The sequence below is a fragment of the Salmo salar genome, unplaced genomic scaffold (genome assembly GCF_905237065.1).
Source record: "Salmo salar unplaced genomic scaffold, Ssal_v3.1, whole genome shotgun sequence".
In the NCBI taxonomy this organism is placed as follows: Eukaryota; Metazoa; Chordata; class Actinopteri; order Salmoniformes; family Salmonidae; genus Salmo; species Salmo salar.
The window spans coordinates 69,655-88,278 of NW_025548037.1; the positions used below are offsets into that span (position 1 = coordinate 69,655).

Genomic DNA, 18,624 nt, shown 5'->3' on the forward strand with positions numbered 1-18,624 from the left:
GTCCAGGTTTCATTCTGTTCTCTCCACCATGTTCCACACTGTAGCGGTAAGCAGAAAAACAGACAGTCATTGAGGGATACACCTGAACTCTCCACACACACACACACACACACACACACACACACACACACACACACACACACACACACAGCATATAGCTTTGTCCAAGTGGTGGTCAGAATGTTTGTATTAACTAGCCTGAAAAGTCAAACATGTCTGATATGAACATTGACATAAACCCTCCACATACTTGAGTTTCTCCAGTCTGCAGTGTGGATCCTCCAGTCCAGCAGAGAGCAGTCTGACTCCTGAGTCTCCTGGGTGATTGTAGCTCAGGTCCAGCTCTCTCAGGTGTGAGGGGTTTGACCTCAGAGCTGAGACCAGAGAAGCACAGCCTTCCTCTGTGACTAGACAGCCTGACAGCCTGCAAAGAGTCAAATCATATTAAAACCACACTGATATTCTTTGGTGGTGAAAATAGTGGCAGTATATTTCTTCAACATATTCAGATATATCAGTCATGAAACCTTCCATATCTATTCAGAAATGAATGTATCATATTATAAATTACAAATTATCAATGTGTTACCTGCAGATAGAAACATATATAGTACAAATATTTGAGTAGACTGACCAGACCAGTTTAAAAGCAGTATCAGTCAAAAGACAGACAGTGAGGTATCAGATTTAGATTGTATTGAGTATACAGTCCACACCATATCTATTTTGACAGTGAAGATAACAATTTAAATGTGGTTCTAAACTCCAACATTTTGGATTTCAGATCAAATGTTTCATATGAGGTGACAGTATATAATGTCACCTTTTATTTGAGGATATTTTCATACATATCTGTTTCATTATTTAGAAAAATGAAAGCACTTTATGTATCTAGTCCCCCTATTTAAAGAAGTCATATGTTTTCTGACCAATTCACTCATAGTGGCTTAAAGTAGTCACAAGTTGAGTATTTGATCCGATATTCCTTGAACGCAGCGACTACATCAAGCTTGTGACTCAAACTCGTTGATTGATTTTTCAGTTTGTTTTGGTTGTGTTTTGGGTTGTGTTTTGTCCAATATTAAAATGGTGGATGGTGTAACGTCTGCTTCCAGCTCACACTCTCAAACACATAGATCCCCCTGAACGCAGCTCACTCTCCAGATCCCAGTCACCTGAATTCTGATCACCTGTTCACACACCTGTATGTCATTATCAAACTCTATTTAGTTCAGTTCTTTGCACCCCCATCATTGTGATGTAATGTTTGATTTGCGACACACGGCTATTCGGAGCGCTGAGTTTCCTTTAATTTACTCCTCCCGTGTATGATAGTTTTTGCCTGCCTCCCTGCCTCCCTAACGACGCCTTTTGCCTATTCCCTGCCTGTACCTTAGCCCATTGGATTTCCTGTTATCAACCTATTCCCTGCCTGTACCTTAGCCCATTGGATTTCCTGTTATCAACCTATTCCCTGCCTGTACCTTAGCCCATTGGATTTCCTGTTATCAACCTATTCCCTGCCTGTACCTTAGCCCATTGGATTTCCTGTTATCAACCTATTCCCTGCCTGTACCTTAGCCCATTGGATTTCCTGTTATCAACCTATTCCCTGCCTGTACCTTAGCCCATTGGATTTCCTGTTATCAACCTATTCCCTGCCTGTACCTTAGCCTATTGGATTTCCTGTTATCAACCTATTGCCTGATCTCCCGGACCACGGCCTTTTCCCTGCCTGTTGCATTTTTGGACCCTTTTTGATCTTCTGCCTGCCCCTGGACCTGTGGTCCTTTACAATAAACACCTGCTGAGCCCTGCACTTGAAACCAGCTCTCTGTCTCCCATCGTGTTCATTACAGATGGTGACTGGAGTCATTTTATTTATAAGTGAGTAGATAACATGTTTCTAAACACTACTAAAAGCATCCTGATGATGCCATGATTAAGAAAAATCATAAATGAATCATGAATAATAGTGAGAAAGTTACAGAAGCTACAATAAAACATGCTAACCTCTCACCATTACCAATAACAGAGGCTACAACAAAACATGCTAACCTCTCACCATTACCAATAACAGAGACTACAACAAAACATGCTAACCTCTCACCATTACCAATAACAGAGACTACAACAAAACATGCTAACCTCTCACCATTACCAATAACAGAGGCTACAACAAAACATGCTAACCTCTCACCATTACCAATAACAGAGACTACAACAAAACATGCTAACCTCTCACCATTACCAATAACAGAGACTACAACAAAACATGCTAACCTCTCACCATTACCAATAACAGAGACTACAACAAAACATGCTAACCTCTCACCATTACCAATAACAGAGGCTACAACAAAACATGCTAACCTCTCACCATTACCAATAACAGAGGATACAACAGAACATGCTAACCTCTCACCATTACCAATAACAGAGACTACAACAAAACATGCTAACCTCTCACCATTACCAATAACAGAGACTACAACAAAACATGCTAACCTCTCACCATTACCAATAACAGAGGGGGTTTGATCTTTGTTAGTAGAATCACAAGCCTCACTGCAGGTGTCAGGAATCCCGCTTCCTGAGTCTGTTTCTGCCTGAGCTGACTGTTTTCTGTTTGGAGTCTAAGGGTGCGTTCAGAAACCTATCTGGTTGCTAGGCAATGAAGTTAGGCGGGAGATCTAGTGATATTATTACCCTGTCTGGTTGCCAGGCGACGAAGTTAGGCGGGAGATCTAGTGATTACCATACACCTGCATCTCATCAACCTTCTGCACACCTGGTCCTGATCATCACCTCTTCATAAGCCCTGAGCTGACATCCATTCCCTGCTGGATCGTTAGCAACGAACAGCCTCATGTTTCCTGAGCTAGTCTTGTTGTTTTGTTCTTGTTACTGGTTACTCCCCCCCCGTTTACTCTGTCTACAGTCATCCTCCCGGAACATTCAACTCCCTTGCCTGGCCGTCGGTGGATACAGTGACTTCATTGAATCCACCCATCTACTCTCATCAACTCACCTCCGCTGCCGCTCCGTCTCCTGGATCACTCAAATTACACATCAAGACTACCAATAAATACTCACCTTCATTTTACTCACCTGGTCTGCTTCTGGGTTCTGTCTTAGAGAAACGTGACAGCAGGCATGGAATATGGGACAACATGCTAAACTTATGACTACTTTAATACACTATAAGTAATATGTCCGAATAATTACGACTTTTTCAAATGGGAGAACTACATGCATAAAGTACTTTCATATCTGATAATACTGACCTCAGAGTCTCCAGTTTACAGTGGGGATTCCCCAGTCCAGCAGAGAGCAGCTTCACTCCTGAATCCTTCAGGTCATTGTTACTCAGGTCCAGCTCTCTCAGGTGTGAGGGGTTTGAACTGAGAACTGAGGCCAACACTTTACAGGATGTCTTTCTGAGTTTACAGCATGAGAGTCTGCCAACACAGAAGAAATATAATGACAGACAGGTTGTATTAAAGTGATACGCTTAGCTTTCTCGTTTACACTGTTACCCATATGCAAATAAAGTGTTGGGTTTCACCTTAGAGCTGAGACCAGAGAAGCACAGCCTAGAAATGACACATTATTCAAGTATTGCTTGTAGATAGGAAGATGCATATTAACAAATATTTGAGTAGACTGACCAGACCAGTTTAAAAGCAGTATCAGTCAAAAGACAGACAGTGAGGTATCAGATTTAGATTCTATTGAGCATACAGTCCAAACCATATCTATTTTGACAGTGAAGATAACATTTTAAATGTGGCTCTAAACTCCAACATTTTGGATTTCAGATCAAATGTTTCATATGAGGTGACAGTATATAATCCTCCTGTGAATGATAGTTTTTGCCTGCCTCACTAATGATGCCTTTTGCCGTTTCCCTGCCTGTACTGTTGCCTTTTTGGACCCCCCTGTGTATGACCTTCTGCCTGCCCCTGGACCCAGCTACCTGCCTCCTCCTGTGGTCCTTTACAATAAACACCTGCTGAGCCCTGCGCTTGAAACCAGCTCTCTGTCTCCCATCGTGTTCATTACAGATGGTGACTGGAGTCATTTTATTTACAAGTGAGTAGATAACATGTCTCTAAACACTACTAAAAGCATCCTGATGATGCCATGATTAAGAAAAATCATGAATGAATCATGAATAATAGTGAGAAAGTTACAGAAGCTACAACAAAACATGCTAACCTCTCACCATTACCAATAACAGAGGCTACAACAAAACATGCTAACCTCTCACCATTACCAATAACAGAGGATACAACAAAACATGCTAACCTCTCACCATTACCAATAACAGAGGCTACAACAAAACATGCTAACCTCTCACCATTACCAATAACAGAGGCTACATCAAAACATGCTAACCTCTCACCATTACCAATAACAGAGGATACAACAAAACATGCTAACCTCTCACCATTACCAATAACAGAGGATACAACAAAACATGCTAACCTCTCACCATTACCAATGTATTTATTTATAAGCACCTCACATTGTGGTTACTCACGACTTGGTAGATATTCCCTCAGCGAAGTATGGCAGTTCCATGCAGGTTTCCTCACCAAGTCCAAGGCAGCACAGCGACCCATGCAGACAGTACTCCTTAGTCGTAACCGATATCCCCATGGCAACACGAACTCGTTTAGCTTCCCAAGCAATTATCTCCCGGTGTCACACGATGCTAGGCTAACCTCTAGGGTGGCTAATACCTCCACAACAAGACGGTAGCTTCAGTCTTTACTAAGTTTTAACTAAATTATAACAACTCTTTTATTAAATAAAACATGTATTTCCCTTCATGTTTATTTATTTATTTTATTTTATTTCACCTTTATTTAACCAGGTAGGCAAGTTGAGAACAAGTTCTCATTTACAATTGCGACCTGGCCAAGATAAAGCAAAGCAGTTCGACAACATACAAAAACACAGAGTTACACATGGAGTAAAACAACATACAATCAAAGATGCAGTAGAATAAAAAATTAAAAAAAAAAAAAAAAATAAGTCTATATACAATGTGAGCAAATGATGTGAGATAAGGGAGGTAAAGGCAAAAAATGCCATGGTGGCAAAGTAAATAAAGTATAGCAAGAAAAACACTGGAATGGTAGATTTGTAGTTTGAAGAAAGTTCAAAGATAAAATATAAATAATATGGTGCAAAGGAGCAAAATAAATAAAATAAATAAATACAGTAGGGGAAGAGGTAGTAGTTTGGGCTAAATTATAGATGGGCTATGTACAGGTGCAGTGATCTGTGAGCTGCTCTGACAGCTGGTGCTTAAAGCTAGTGAGGGAGATAAGTGTTTCCAGTTTCAGAGATTTTTGTAGTTCGTTCCAGTCATTGGCAGCAGAGAACTGGAAGGAGAGACGACCAAAGGAGGAATTGGCTTTAGGGGTGACCAGAGAGATATACCTGCTGGAGCGCGTGCTACAGGTGGGTGCTGCTATGGTGACCAGTGAGCGGAGATAAGGGGGGACTTTACCTAGCAGAGTCTTGTAGATGACCTGGAGCCAATGTGTTTGGCGACGATTATGAAGCGAAGGCCAGCCAACGAGAGCGTACAGGTCGCAGTGGTGGGTAGTGTATGGGGCTTTGGTGACAAAACGGATGGCACTGTGATAGACTGCATCCAGCTTGTTGAGTAGGGTATTGGAAGCTATTTTGTAAATGACATCGCCGAAGTCGAGGATTGGTAGGATGGTCAGTTTTACGAGGGTATGTTTGGCAGCATGAGTGAAGGATGCTTTGTTGCGAAATAGGAAGCCAATTCGAGATTTCACTTTGGATTGGAGATGATTGATGTGAGTCTGGAAGGAGAGTTTACAGTCTAACCAGACACCTAGGTATTTGTAGTTGTCCACAAATTCTAAGTTAGAACCGTCCAGAGAAGTGATGCTGGACAGGCGGGCAGGTGCAGGCAGCGATCGGTTGAAGAGCATGCATTTAGTTTTACTTGTGTTTAGGAGCAGTTGGAGACCACGGAAGGAGAGTTGAATGGCATTGAAGCTCGTCTGGAGGGTTGTTAACACAGTGTCCAAAGAAGGGCCAGAAGTGTACAGAATGGTGTCGTCTGCGTAGAGGTGGATCAGAGATTCACCAGCAGCAAGAGCGACATCATTTATGTATACAGAGAAAAGAGTTGGCCCAAGAATTGAACCCTGTGGTACCCCCATAGAGACGGCCAGAGGTCCAGACAGTAGGCCCTCCGATTTGACACACTGAACTCTGTCAGAGAAGTAGTTGGTGAACCAGGCGACGCAATCGTTTGAGAAACCAAGGCTACTGAGTCTGCCGATGAGGATGTGGTGATTAACAGAGTCAAAAGCTTTGGCCAGGTCAATGAATACGGCAGCACAGTAATGTTTCTTATCGATGACGGTTACGATGTCGTTTAGGACCTTGAGCGTGGCTGAGGTGCACCCATGACCAGCTCTGAAACCAGATTGCATAGCGGAGAGGGTGCGGTGGGATTCGAAATGGTCGGTAATCTGTTTGTTGACTTGGCTTTCGAAGACCTTAGAAAGGCAGGGTAGGATGGATATAGGTCTGTAGCAATTTGGGTCAAGAGTGTCACCTCCTTTGAAGAGGGGGATGACAGCAGCTGCTTTCCAATCTATGGGAATCTCAGACGACACGAAAGAGAGGTTGAACAGGCTAGTAATAGGGGTTGCAATAATTTCGGCAGATAATTTTAGAAAGAAAGGGTCCAGATTGTCAAGCCCAGCTGATTTGTAGGGGTCCAGATTTTGCAGCTCTTTCAGAACATCAGCTGAATGGATTTGGGAGAAGGAGAAATGGGGGAGGCTTGGGCGAGTAGCTGTGGGGGGTGCAGTGCTGTTGAATGCAGTAGGGGTAGTTAGGTGGAAAGCATGGCCAGCCGTAGAAAAATGCTTATTGAAATTCTCAATTATAGTGGGCTTATCGGTGGTGACAGAGTTTCCTATCCTCAGTGCAGTGGGCAGTTGGGAGGAGGTGTTCTTATTCTCCATGGACTTTACAAAGTCCCAGAACTTTTTAGAGTTGGAGTTGCACGAAGCGAATTTCTGTTTAAAAAAGCTAGCCTTGGCGTTTCTAACTGCCTGTGTGTATTGGTTTCTAACTTCCCTAAAAAGTTGCATATCGCGGGGGCAGTTCGATGCTAATGCAGAACGCCACAGGATATTTTTGTGTTGGTTAAGGGCAGTCAGGTCTGGGGAGAACCAAGGGCTATATCTGTTCCTGGTTCTAAATTTCTTGAAAGGGGCATGCTTATTTAAGATGGAGAGGAAGGCATTTAAAAAAATAACCAGGCATCCTCTACTGACGGGATGAGGTCAATATCCTTCCAGGATACCAGGGCCAGGTCGATTAGAAAGGCTTGCTCGTTGAAATGTTTCAGGGAGCGTTTGACAGTGATGAGTGGAGGTCGTTTGACCGCTGACCCATTACGGGTGCAGGCAATGAGGCAGTGATCGCTGAGATCTTGGTTGAAAACAGCAGAGGTGTATTTAGAGGGCACGTTGGTTAGGATGATATCTATGAGGGTGCCAGTGTTTGCGGCTTTGGGGTTGTACCTGGTGGGTTCATTAATAATTTGTGTGAGATTGAGGGCATCAAGCTTGGATTGTAGGATGGCTGGGGTGTTAAGCATGTCCCAGTTTAGGTCACCTAGTAGCACGAGCTCTGAAGATAGATGGGGGACAATCAGTTCACATATGGTGTCCAGAGCACAACTAGGGGCCAAGGGGGGTCTATAGCAGGCGGCAACGGTGAGAGACTTGTTTTTGGAGAGGTGGATTTTTAAAAGTAGAAGTTCAAATTGTTTGGGTACAGACCTGGATAGCAGGACAGAACTCTGCAGGCTATCTCTGCAGTAGATTGCAACACCGCCCCCTTTGGTCGTTCTATCTTGTCTGAAAACGTTGTAGTTAGGGATGAAGATTTCAGAGTTTTTGGTGGACTTCCTAAGCCAAGATTCAGACACAGCTAGGACATCCGGGTTGGCGGAGTGTGCTAAAGCAGTGAATAAAACAAACTTAGGGAGGAGGCTTCTAATGTTAACATGCATGAAACCAAGGTTATTACGGTTACAGAAGTCATCAAAGAGAGCGCCTGGGGAGTAGGAGTGGAGCCAGGCACTGCAGGGCCTGGATTCACCTCTACATCCCCAGAGGAGCAGAGAAGAATAAGTATGAGGGTACGGCTAAAAGCTATAAGAATTGGTCGTCTGTGACGTCCAGAATAGAGAGAAAAAGGAGCAGGTTTCTGGGGGCGATAAAATAGCTTCAAGGTATAATGTACAGACAAAGGTATGGTGGGATGTGAGTACAGAGGAGGTAAACCTAGGCATTTAGTGATAGTGAGAGAGATATTGTCTCTAGAAACATCATTGAAACCAGAAGATGTCATAGCATGTGTGGGTGGAGGAACTGAGAGGTTGGATAAGGTATAATGAGCAGGGCTAGAGGCTCTACAGTGAAATAAGCCAATAAACACTAACCAGAACAGCAATGGAGAAGGCATATTGACATTAAGGAGAGGCATGCTTAGCCGAGTGATCAAAGGGTCCAGTGAGATTCAGACAGCTAGCCGGGCCATAGGTAGCAAGCTGGTGGAAGATGGGAGGGAGGTCTGTTTTTAGCCAGCTCGTGCGTTTCCGTCTGTGGGTTAGTGGGGTTCCGTGTGGAAGGGGGGACCTGTCCAAGTTGGCAAAATAGTTAGTTATAGTGGGCCAAGAAAAGTGTCCGATAGACCTATTCAGATCGCAGCCGAAAAGACAGCTAACGATTAGCGGGCCGCAGATGGGCGATCAGGTTACGTCGCGACGGAGGGGACAGTTGGATAACTCCCTCGGGCAGATAACGTCGGTGGTCCAGTCGTGAAGACCCGATGGGGCCCGGATCGGCAGTAAAACGGGTCAGGATAGGTGAGTTGTAGCCCAGGAGACACTTCAGCTGGCTAGCTCAGGAATAGCCCAGGAGTGGCTGACGGAACTCTTCAGCTGGCTAGCTCCGTAATAATGTGTGTTAATTCCGTGACCGACGTTGCCAATAGTCACTCAGGTAGCAGCTAGTTAGCTGCAAGATCCAGGTGTAAAATGTCCAGAGCCTGCGGTAGAAATCGGGGAAAGGAGAGAGAATAGGTCCGGTATGCTCTGGTCTGAGTCGCGCTGTACAAAAACTGGCGATAGCTTTTCGAGCTAATGGATAGCTGAGGACAGCTAACCGTGGCTAGCTGAACTTCAACGTTAGCCAGTGAAAATGGCTAACCTCTTGCTAGCTTCTGTTGTGGAATTCAGATGAGGTAAATAATACCTTCTTTTTTTAAATTGATGAGGCGGGTTGCAGGAGAGTGCTTTGAGGTTGAGTTTTTAGAATTAAAAAAGAATATATATATATATAAAAAGATAAGTGAAGAAAAAAAATATGTAAATATATAAATACACGGGACACGACAAGAGGAGGGTAGAGGACGTCTGAACTGCTACGCCATCTTGGAAAAAAAAGATGACATGTCTTAGTAGCTATGTGTTTTGTTGTAGTTCTGTCGTCTTCTTTAATAATTTTTCTTCACCAACCGTCCTGAGGTAAAACGTCCATCCTTTCATCAACGTCTTTTTCCCCTCCCGTTAACCAGGTCAACTCCCATTGGCCACAACTTAACAAGCGACCTTATTGGTCAAAACGTAAACTTCAAAGTAAAACAAACTATTCACTTATACATTAAATAAATATTTCTTCAAAAAGCATAATGCATTAACAACATTACAGTTTAGGAGCAATTCAATCATATTTTAAATATAATACCAATTAATTATAACAAATAAACTCAATACTTGGTTCAAACAAGGGTATTACACAAACATACAGTCAATAATACAGTAGAAAAATAAGTCTATATACAATGTGAGCAAATTAAGTTAAATAAGGGAGGTAAAGGCAAAAAAAGGCCATGGTGGCAAAGTAAATACAATATAGCAAGTAAAACACTGGAATGGTAGATATGCAGTGGAAGAAAGTGCAAAGTAGAAATAATGGGGAGCAAAGGAGCTCCAGGTGCTACAGGTGGGTGCTGCTATGGTGACCAGTGAGCGGAGATGAGGGGGGGACTTTCTTTACCTAGCAGGGTCTTGTAGATGACCTGGAGCCAGTGGGTTTAGCGACGAGTATGAAGCGAGGGCCAGACAACGAGAGCGTACAGGTCGCAGTGGTGGGTAGTACAGTGGGGGGAAAAAGTATTTGATCCCCTGCTGATTTTGTACGTTTGCCCACTGACAAAGAAATGATCAGTCTATAATTTTAATGGTAGGTTTATTTGAACAGTGAGAGACAGAATAACAGCAAAGAAATCAAGAAAAACGCATGTCAAAAATGTTATACAATTATTTGCATTTTAATGAGGGAAATAAGTATTTGACCCCTCTGCAAAACATGACTTAGTACTTGGTGGCAAAACCCTTGTTGGCAATCACAGAGGTCAGACGTTTCTTGTAGTTGGCCACCACGTTTGCACACATCTCAGGAGGGATTTTGTCCCACTCCTCTTTGCAGATCTTCTCCAAGTCATTAAGGTTTCGAGGCTGACGTTTGGCAACTCGAACCTTCAGCTCCCTCCACAGATTGTCTATGGGATTAAGGTCTGGAGACTGGCTAGGCCACTCCAGGACCTTAATGTGCTTCTTCTTGAGCCACTCCTTTGTTGCCTTGGCCGTGTGTTTTGGGTCATTGTCATGCTGGAATACCCATCCACAACCCATTTTCAATGCCCTGGCTGAGGGAAGGAGGTTCTCACCCAAGATTTGATGGTACATGGCCCCGTCTATCGTCCCTTTGATGCAGTGAAGTTGTCCTGTCCCCTTAGCAGAAAAACACCCCCAAAACATAATGTTTCCACCTCCATGTTTGACGGTGGAGATGGTGTTCTTGGGGTCATAGGCAGCAATCCTCCTCCTCCAAACACGGCGAGTTGAGTTGATGTCAAAGAGCTCCATTTTGGTCTCATCTGACCACAAAATTTTCACCCAGTTGTCCTCTGAATCATTCAGATGTTCATTGGCAAACTTCAGACGGGCATGTATATGTGCTTTCTTGAGCAGGGGGACCTTGCGGGCGCTGCAGGATTTCAGTCCTTCACGGCATAGTGTGTTACCAATTGTTTTCTTGGTGACTATGGTCCCAGCTGCCTTGAGATCATTGACAAGATCCTCCCGTGGAGTTCTGGGCTGATTCCTCACCGTTCTCATGATCATTGCAACTCCACGAGGTGAGATCTTGCATGGAGCCCCAGGCCGAGGGATATTGACAGTTATTTTGTGTTTCTTCCATTTGCGAATAATCGCACCAAATGTTGTCACCTTCTCACCAAGCTGCTTGGCGATGGTCGTGTAGCCCATTCCAGCCTTGTGTAGGTCTACAATCTTGTCCCTGACATCCTTGGAGAGCTCTTTGGTCTTGGCCATGGTGGAGAGTTTGGAATCTGATTGATTGATTGCTTCTGTGGACAGGTGTCTTTTTTTACAAGTAACAAGTTGCGGTTAGGAGCACTCCCTTTAACCTGTTTAGGATAGGGGGCAGTATTTTCACGGCCGGATAAAAAATGTATATAATTGTTTGATTTCAATAGAAAACACCTTAAAGTTTCTAAAACTTTTTGAATGGTGTCTGTGAGTATAACAGAGTATAACAGAACTCATATGGCAGGCCAAAACCTGAGAAGATTCTAAACAGGAAGTGCCCTGTCTGACCATTTCTTGGCCTTCTATAGCCTCTTTATCGAAAACAGAGGATCTCTGCTGTAACGTGACATTTTCTAAGATTCCCATAGGCTCTCAGAAGGTGCCAGAACATTGAATGATGACTCTGCAGTCCCTGGCTGAAAAACAGTAGCACATTTGGATAGTGGTCGATCTGAGAACAATGAAACGTGCGCGCGCATGCACGTGAAGAGTCCATTTTACATTTTCAGTCTTTGAACGAAAACGACGTCTCCCGGTCGGAATATTATCGCTAATTTACGAGAAAAATCGCATAAAAATGTATTTTAAACAGCGTTTGACATGCTTCGAAGTACGGTAATGGAATATTTTCAAATTTTTTGTCAAGATATGCGCCGGCGCGTCACCCTTTGGATAGTGTCTTGAACGCAAGAACAAAACGCCGCTATTTGGATATAACTATGGATTATTTGGAACCAAAACTACATTGGGTGTTGAAGTAGAAGTCCCGGGAGTGCATTCTGACAAAGAACAGCAAAAGTAATCCAATTTTTCTTATAGTAACTCTGAGTTTGGTGAGTGCCAAACTTGGTGCGTGTCAAAATAGCTAGCCAGGATGGCCGGGCTATCTACTCAGAATATTGCAAAATGTGCTTTCACCGAAATGCTATTTTAAAATCGGACATAGCGATTGCATAAAGGAGTTCTGTATCTATAATTCTTAAAATAATTGTTATGTTTTTTGTGAACGTTTATCGTGAGTAATTTAGTAAATTCACCGGAAGTTTCGGTAGGTATGCTAGTTCTGAACGTCACATGCTAATGTAAAAAGCTGTTTTTTGATATAAATATGAACTTGATTGAACAAAACATGCATGTATTGTATAACATAATGTCCTAGGAGTGTCATCTGATGAAGATCATCAAAGGTTAGTGCTGCATTTAGCTGTGGTTTTGTTTTTTGTGACATATATGCTAGCTTGAAAAATGGGTGTGAATTATTTCTGGCTGGGTACTCTCCTGAAATAATCAAATGTTTTGCTTTCGTTGTAAAGCCTTTTTGAAATCGGACAATGTGGTTAGATAAAGGAGAGTCTTGTCTTTAAAATGGTGTAAAATAGTCATATGTTTGAACAATGGAAGTTTACGGATTTTAGAGGAATTTGTAATTCGCGCCACGCCTATCATTGGATATTGGAGCGGTGTTCCGCTAGCGGAACATCTAGATGTAAGAGGTTTTAACCTGTTGGGTCTAGGGGGCAGCATTTGCACGTCTGGATAAAAAAAATTTACCCGATTTAATCTGGTTACTAATCCTACCCAGTAACTAGAATATGCATATACTTATTATATATGGATAGAAAACACTCTAAAGTTTCCAAAACTGTTTGAATGGTGTCTGTGAGTATAACAGAACTCATTTGGCAGGCAAAACCCTGAGACATTTTCTGACAGGAAGTGGATACCTGATGTGTTGTATTGACTTTAAACCTATCCCATTGAAAAACACAGGGGTTTAGGAATATTTTGGCACTTCCTATTGCTTCCACTAGATGTCACCAGCCTTTACAAAGTGTTTTGAGTCTTCTGGAGGGAGATCTGACCGAACAAGAGCCATGGAACGGTGATGTCCCATTAGACACCTGGCGCGCTACTTCATGTTGGGTACCCTCGTTCCAATACGTTATAAAAGAGTATGCATTCGTCCACCTTGAATATTATTCATGTTCTGGTTAAAAAGGCCCTAATGATTTATGCTATACAACGTTTGACATGTTTGAACGAACGGAAATATATTTTTTCCCCTCGTTCATGACGAGAAGTCCGGCTGGCTTACATCATGTGCTAACGAGACGGAGATTTTTGGACATAAATGATGAGCTTTTTTGAACAAAACTACATTCGTTATGGACCTGTGATACCTGGAAGTGACATCTGATGAAGAGAATCAAAGGTAATGGATTATTTACATAGTATTTTCGATTTTAGATCTCCCCAACATGACGTCTAGTCTGTATCGCAACGCGTATTTTTCTGGGCGCAGTGCTCAGATTATTGCAAAGTGTGATTTCCCAGTAAGGTTATTTTTAAATCTGGCAAGTTGATTGCGTTCAAGAGATGTAAATCTATAATTCTTTAAATGACAATATAATATTTTACCAATGTTTTCTAATTTTAATTATTTAATTTCTGACGCTGACTTGACTGCCGGTTATTGGAGGGAAACGATTTCCTCAACATCAATGCCATAGTAAAACGCTGTTTTTGTATATAAATATGAACTTGATAGAACTAAAAATGCATGCATTGTCTAACATAATGTCCTAGGAGTGTCATCTGATGGAGATTGTAAAAGGTTAGTGCATCATTTTAGCTGGTTTTATGGTTTTGGTGACCCTGTCTTTGACTTGACAAAACATTACACACAACTCTTGTAAATGTACTGTCCTAACATACTCTAAATTTATGCTTTCGCCGTAAAACCTTTTTGAAATCGTAAAACGTGGTTAGATTAAGGAGATGTTTATCTTTCAAATGGTGTAACATAGTTGTATTTTTGAAAAATTTGAATTTTGACATTTATTTGGATTCAAATTTGCCGCTCTTGAAATGCACCTGCTGTTGATGGAGTGCACCACGGGTGGCACGCTAGCGTCCCACCTAGCCCCAAGAGGTTAACCTGTTATGGCTAGGGGGCAGTATTTTCACGGCTGGATAAAAAACGTACCCGATTTAATCTGGTTACTACTCCTGCCCAGTAACTAGAATATGCATATAATTATTGGCTTTGGATAGAAAACACTCCAAAGTTTCTAAAACTGTTTGAATGGTGTCTGTGAGTATAACAGAACTCAAATGGCAGGTCAAAACCTGAGAGATTCCTTTACAGGAAGTGGCCTGCCTGACCATTTCTTGAACTTCTTTGCCATCTCTATCTATTATAAAGGATCTCTGCTCTAACGTGACACTTCCTACGTCTTCCATAGGCTCTCAGAGCCCGGGAAAAACCTGAATGTCGTCATCCCAGCCCCAGGCTGAAACACATTATCGCCTTTCTCAAGTGGCCGATCAAGGGACTGTGGGCTTAGGCGCGTGCACTGGCCGCCCCCGTCTTTGTGATTTTTCCTCTGTTTGCCGAAAAGGAGATTCCCGGTCGGAATATTATCGCTTTTTTACGAGATAAATTGCATAAAAATTGATTTTAAACAGCGGTTGACATGCTTCGAAGTACGGTAATGGAATATTTAGAAATTTTTTGTCACGAATTGCGCCATGCGCACGACCCTGATTTACCATTTCGGATAGTTTCTGGAATGCACGAACAAAACGCCGCTATTCGGATATAACGATGGATTATTTGGGACCAAACCAACATTTGTTATTGAAGTAGCAGTCCTGGGAGTGCATTCTGACGAAGACAACAAAGGTAATAACATTTTTGTTATATTAAATCTGATTTTGGTGAAGGCTAAACTTGCCGGGTGTCTAAATAGCTAGCCCGTGATGGCTGGGCTATGAACTTAGAATATTGCAAAATGTGCTTTCACCAAAAAGCTATTTTAAAATCGGACATATCGAGTGCATAGAGGAGTTCTGTATCTATAATTCTTAAAATAATTGTTATGCTTTTTGTGAACATTTATCGTGAGTAATTAACCTGTTAGGGTTAGGGGGCAGTATTGACACGGCTGGATAAAAAACATACCCGATTTAATCTGGTTACCACTCCTACCCAGTAACTAGAATATGCATATACTTATTACATATGGATAGAAAACACCCTAAATTTTCTAAAACTGTTTGAATGGTGTCTGTGAGTATAACAGAACTCAAATGGCAGGTCAAAACCTGAGAGATTCCTTTACAGGAAGTGGCCTGTCTGACCATTTCTTGAACTTCTTTTCCATCTCTATCATTTACTAAGGATCTCTGCTCTAACGTGACACTTCCCACGTCGTCCATAGGCGCTCAGAGCCCGGGAAAAAACAGAATGTCGTCATTCCAGCCCCAGGCTGAAACACATTATCGCCTTTCTCAAGTGACCGATCAAGGGACACTGGGCTTATGCGCATGACCCCGACCGCCCCCGCCTTTGGGATTTTTTCCTCTGTTTGCTGAAAAGGAGATTCCCTGTCGGAATATTATCGCTTTTCTACGAGAAAAATTTCGTAAAAATTGATTTTAAACAGCGGTTGACATGCTTCGAAGTACGGTAATGGAATATTTAGAATTTTATTGTCACGAATTGCGCCATGCGCGCGACACTTCTTTACTATTTCGGATAGTGTCTGGAACGCACGAACAAAACGCCGCTATTCGGATATAACGATGGATTATTTTGGACCAAACCAACATTTGTTATTGAAGTAGCAGTCCTGGGTGTGCATTCTGACGAAGACAACAAAAGGTAATCAAACTTTTATAATAGTAAATATGATTATGGTGAGTGCTAAACTTGCCGGGTGTCTAAATAGCGAGCCCGTGATGCCTGGGCTATGTACTTAGAATATTGCAAAATGTGCTTTCACCAAAAAGCTATTTTAAAATCGGACATATCGAGTGCATAGAGGAGGTCTGTATCTATAATTCTTTAAATAATTGTTATGCTTTTTGTGAACGTTTATCGTGAGTAATTTAGTAAAATGTTAGCGAATTCCCCGGAAGTATGTTAGTTCTGAACGTCACATGCTAATGTAAAAAGCTGGTTTTTGATATAAATATGAACTTGATTGAACAAAACATGCATGTATTGTATAACATAATGTCCTAGGTGTGTCATCTGATGAAGATCAAAGGTTAGTGCTGCATTTAGCTGTCTTCTGGGTTTTTGTGACATTATATGCTAGCTTGAAAAATGGGTGTCTGATTATTTCTGGCTTGGTACTCTGCTGACATAATCTAATGTTTTGCTTTCGCTGTAAAGCCTTTTTGAAATCGGACAGTGTGGTTAGATAAAGGAGAGTCTTGTCTTTAAAATGCTGTGAAATAGTCATATGTTTGAAAAATTGAAGTTTTTGTATATTTGAGGAATTTGTAATTCGCGCCACGCCTATCATTGGATATTGGAGCAGGTGTTCCGCTAGCGGAACGTCTAGATGTAAGAGGTTAATTAAGAGTGTGCTCCTAATCTCAGCTCGTTACCTGTATAAAAGACACCTGGGAGCCAGAAATCTTTCTGATTGAGAGGGGGTCAAATACTTATTTCCCTCATTAAAATGCAAATCAATTTATAACATTTCTGACATTAGTTTTTCTGGATGTTTTTGTTGTTATTCTGTCTCTCACTGTTCAAATAAACCATTAAAATTATAGACTGATCCTTTCTTTGTCAGTGGGCAAACGTACAAAATCAGCAGGGGATCAAATACTTTTTTCCCCCACTGTATATGGGGCTTTGGTGACAAAACAGATGGCACTGTGATAGACTGCATCCAATTTATTGAGTAGGGTATTGGAGGCTATTTTGTAAATGACATCGCCGAAGTCAAGGATCAGTAGGATGGTCAGTTTTACGAGGGTATGTTTGGCAGCATGAGTGAAGGATGCTATGTTGCGAAATAGGAAGCCAATTCTAGATTTAATTTTGGATTGGAGATGCTTATAGTGAGTCTGGAAGGAGAGTTTACAGTCTAACCAGACACCTAGGTATTTGTAGTTGTCCACATATTCTAAGTCAGAACCGTCCAGAGTAGTGATGCTGGACAGGCGGGCAGGTGCAGGCAGCGATCGGTTGAAGAGCATGCATTTAGTTTTACTTGTATTTAAGAGCAGTTGGAGGCCACGGAAGGAGAGTTGTATGGCATTGAAGCTCGTCTAGAGGTTAGTTAACACAGTGTCCAAAGAAGGGCCAGAAGTATACAGAATAACACCAATAACAGAGAGGGGTCTGATCTTTGTGCCTCTGTAAATTTCTCATTCATCATCATTAACGATTCATTCATGATTATTCATAATCATGGTAGCATCCACATGAACGTAGAAGTGTTCAGAAACATCTTCTATTCTTACTGACAATACAAGTGAAGTGACTCCAAAATGACAGGACATTATTCACCATTCAGTTTCTATTAGGAAAAACATAATCCAAAAACACAACCAAGACAAACTGCAAATGATTTCAGCAAGTTTATAGAATCACAAGCTTGATGTAATCACCTCAGGCATGGAATATGGTACAACTACTAAACTTATGACTACTTTAATACAATATAAGTGAATTTGTCCAAATAATTAAGACTTCTTCAAATGGGAGAACTACGTACAGAAAGTGCTTTAATTTCTAAATGGTAAAACAGATATATATGAAAATATCCTCAACTAAAAGGTGACATTCTGTAAGGTCACCTAATATGAAACATCTCAAATCCAAAATGCTGGAGCATTGCACCACATTTAAAACTGTAAGCTTCACTGTCCAAACACATATGGTGTGGACTATGTGTGTCTGGTAAACACATGTGGATCTAGTGAACAGTTATCACTTGTTGACCAACTACAGGAATACTGACCTCAGAGTCTCCAGTTTACAGTGGGGATTATCCAGTCCAGCAGAGAGCAGCTTCACTCCTGAATCCTTCAGGTCATTGTTACTCAGGTCCAGCTCTCTCAGGTGTGAGGGGTTTGACCTCAGAGCTGAGACCAGAGAAGCACAGCTTTCCTCTGTGACTAGACAGCCTGACAGCCTGCAAAGAGTCAAATCAAATTAAAATCACACTGCTATGCTTTGGTGGTGAAAATAGTGGCAGTATAATTTTTCAACATTTTTCAGATATCAGTGTCCTGAAACCTGCCATATCTATTCGTAAATTAATGTATCATCATTAAAAATGACAAATGATCAAAGTATTGCCTGCAGATAGAAACATGTATAGTACAAATATTTGAGTAGA

At 41.8% G+C, this 18,624-nt stretch overlaps 1 long non-coding RNA gene across 1 annotated transcript; it reads right to left on the reverse strand.

Annotated features, from left to right (window-relative positions):
- Positions 1-338: 338 nt before the first annotated feature.
- LOC123732613 (uncharacterized) lies at positions 339-18,325 on the reverse strand. The gene is made up of 3 exons (XR_006763307.1): positions 18,244-18,325; positions 3,288-3,461; positions 339-424 (listed from the first exon to the last, which is right to left on the reverse strand). It is a non-coding gene; the product is annotated as an uncharacterized lncRNA (long non-coding RNA).
- Positions 18,326-18,624: the final 299 nt, after the last annotated feature.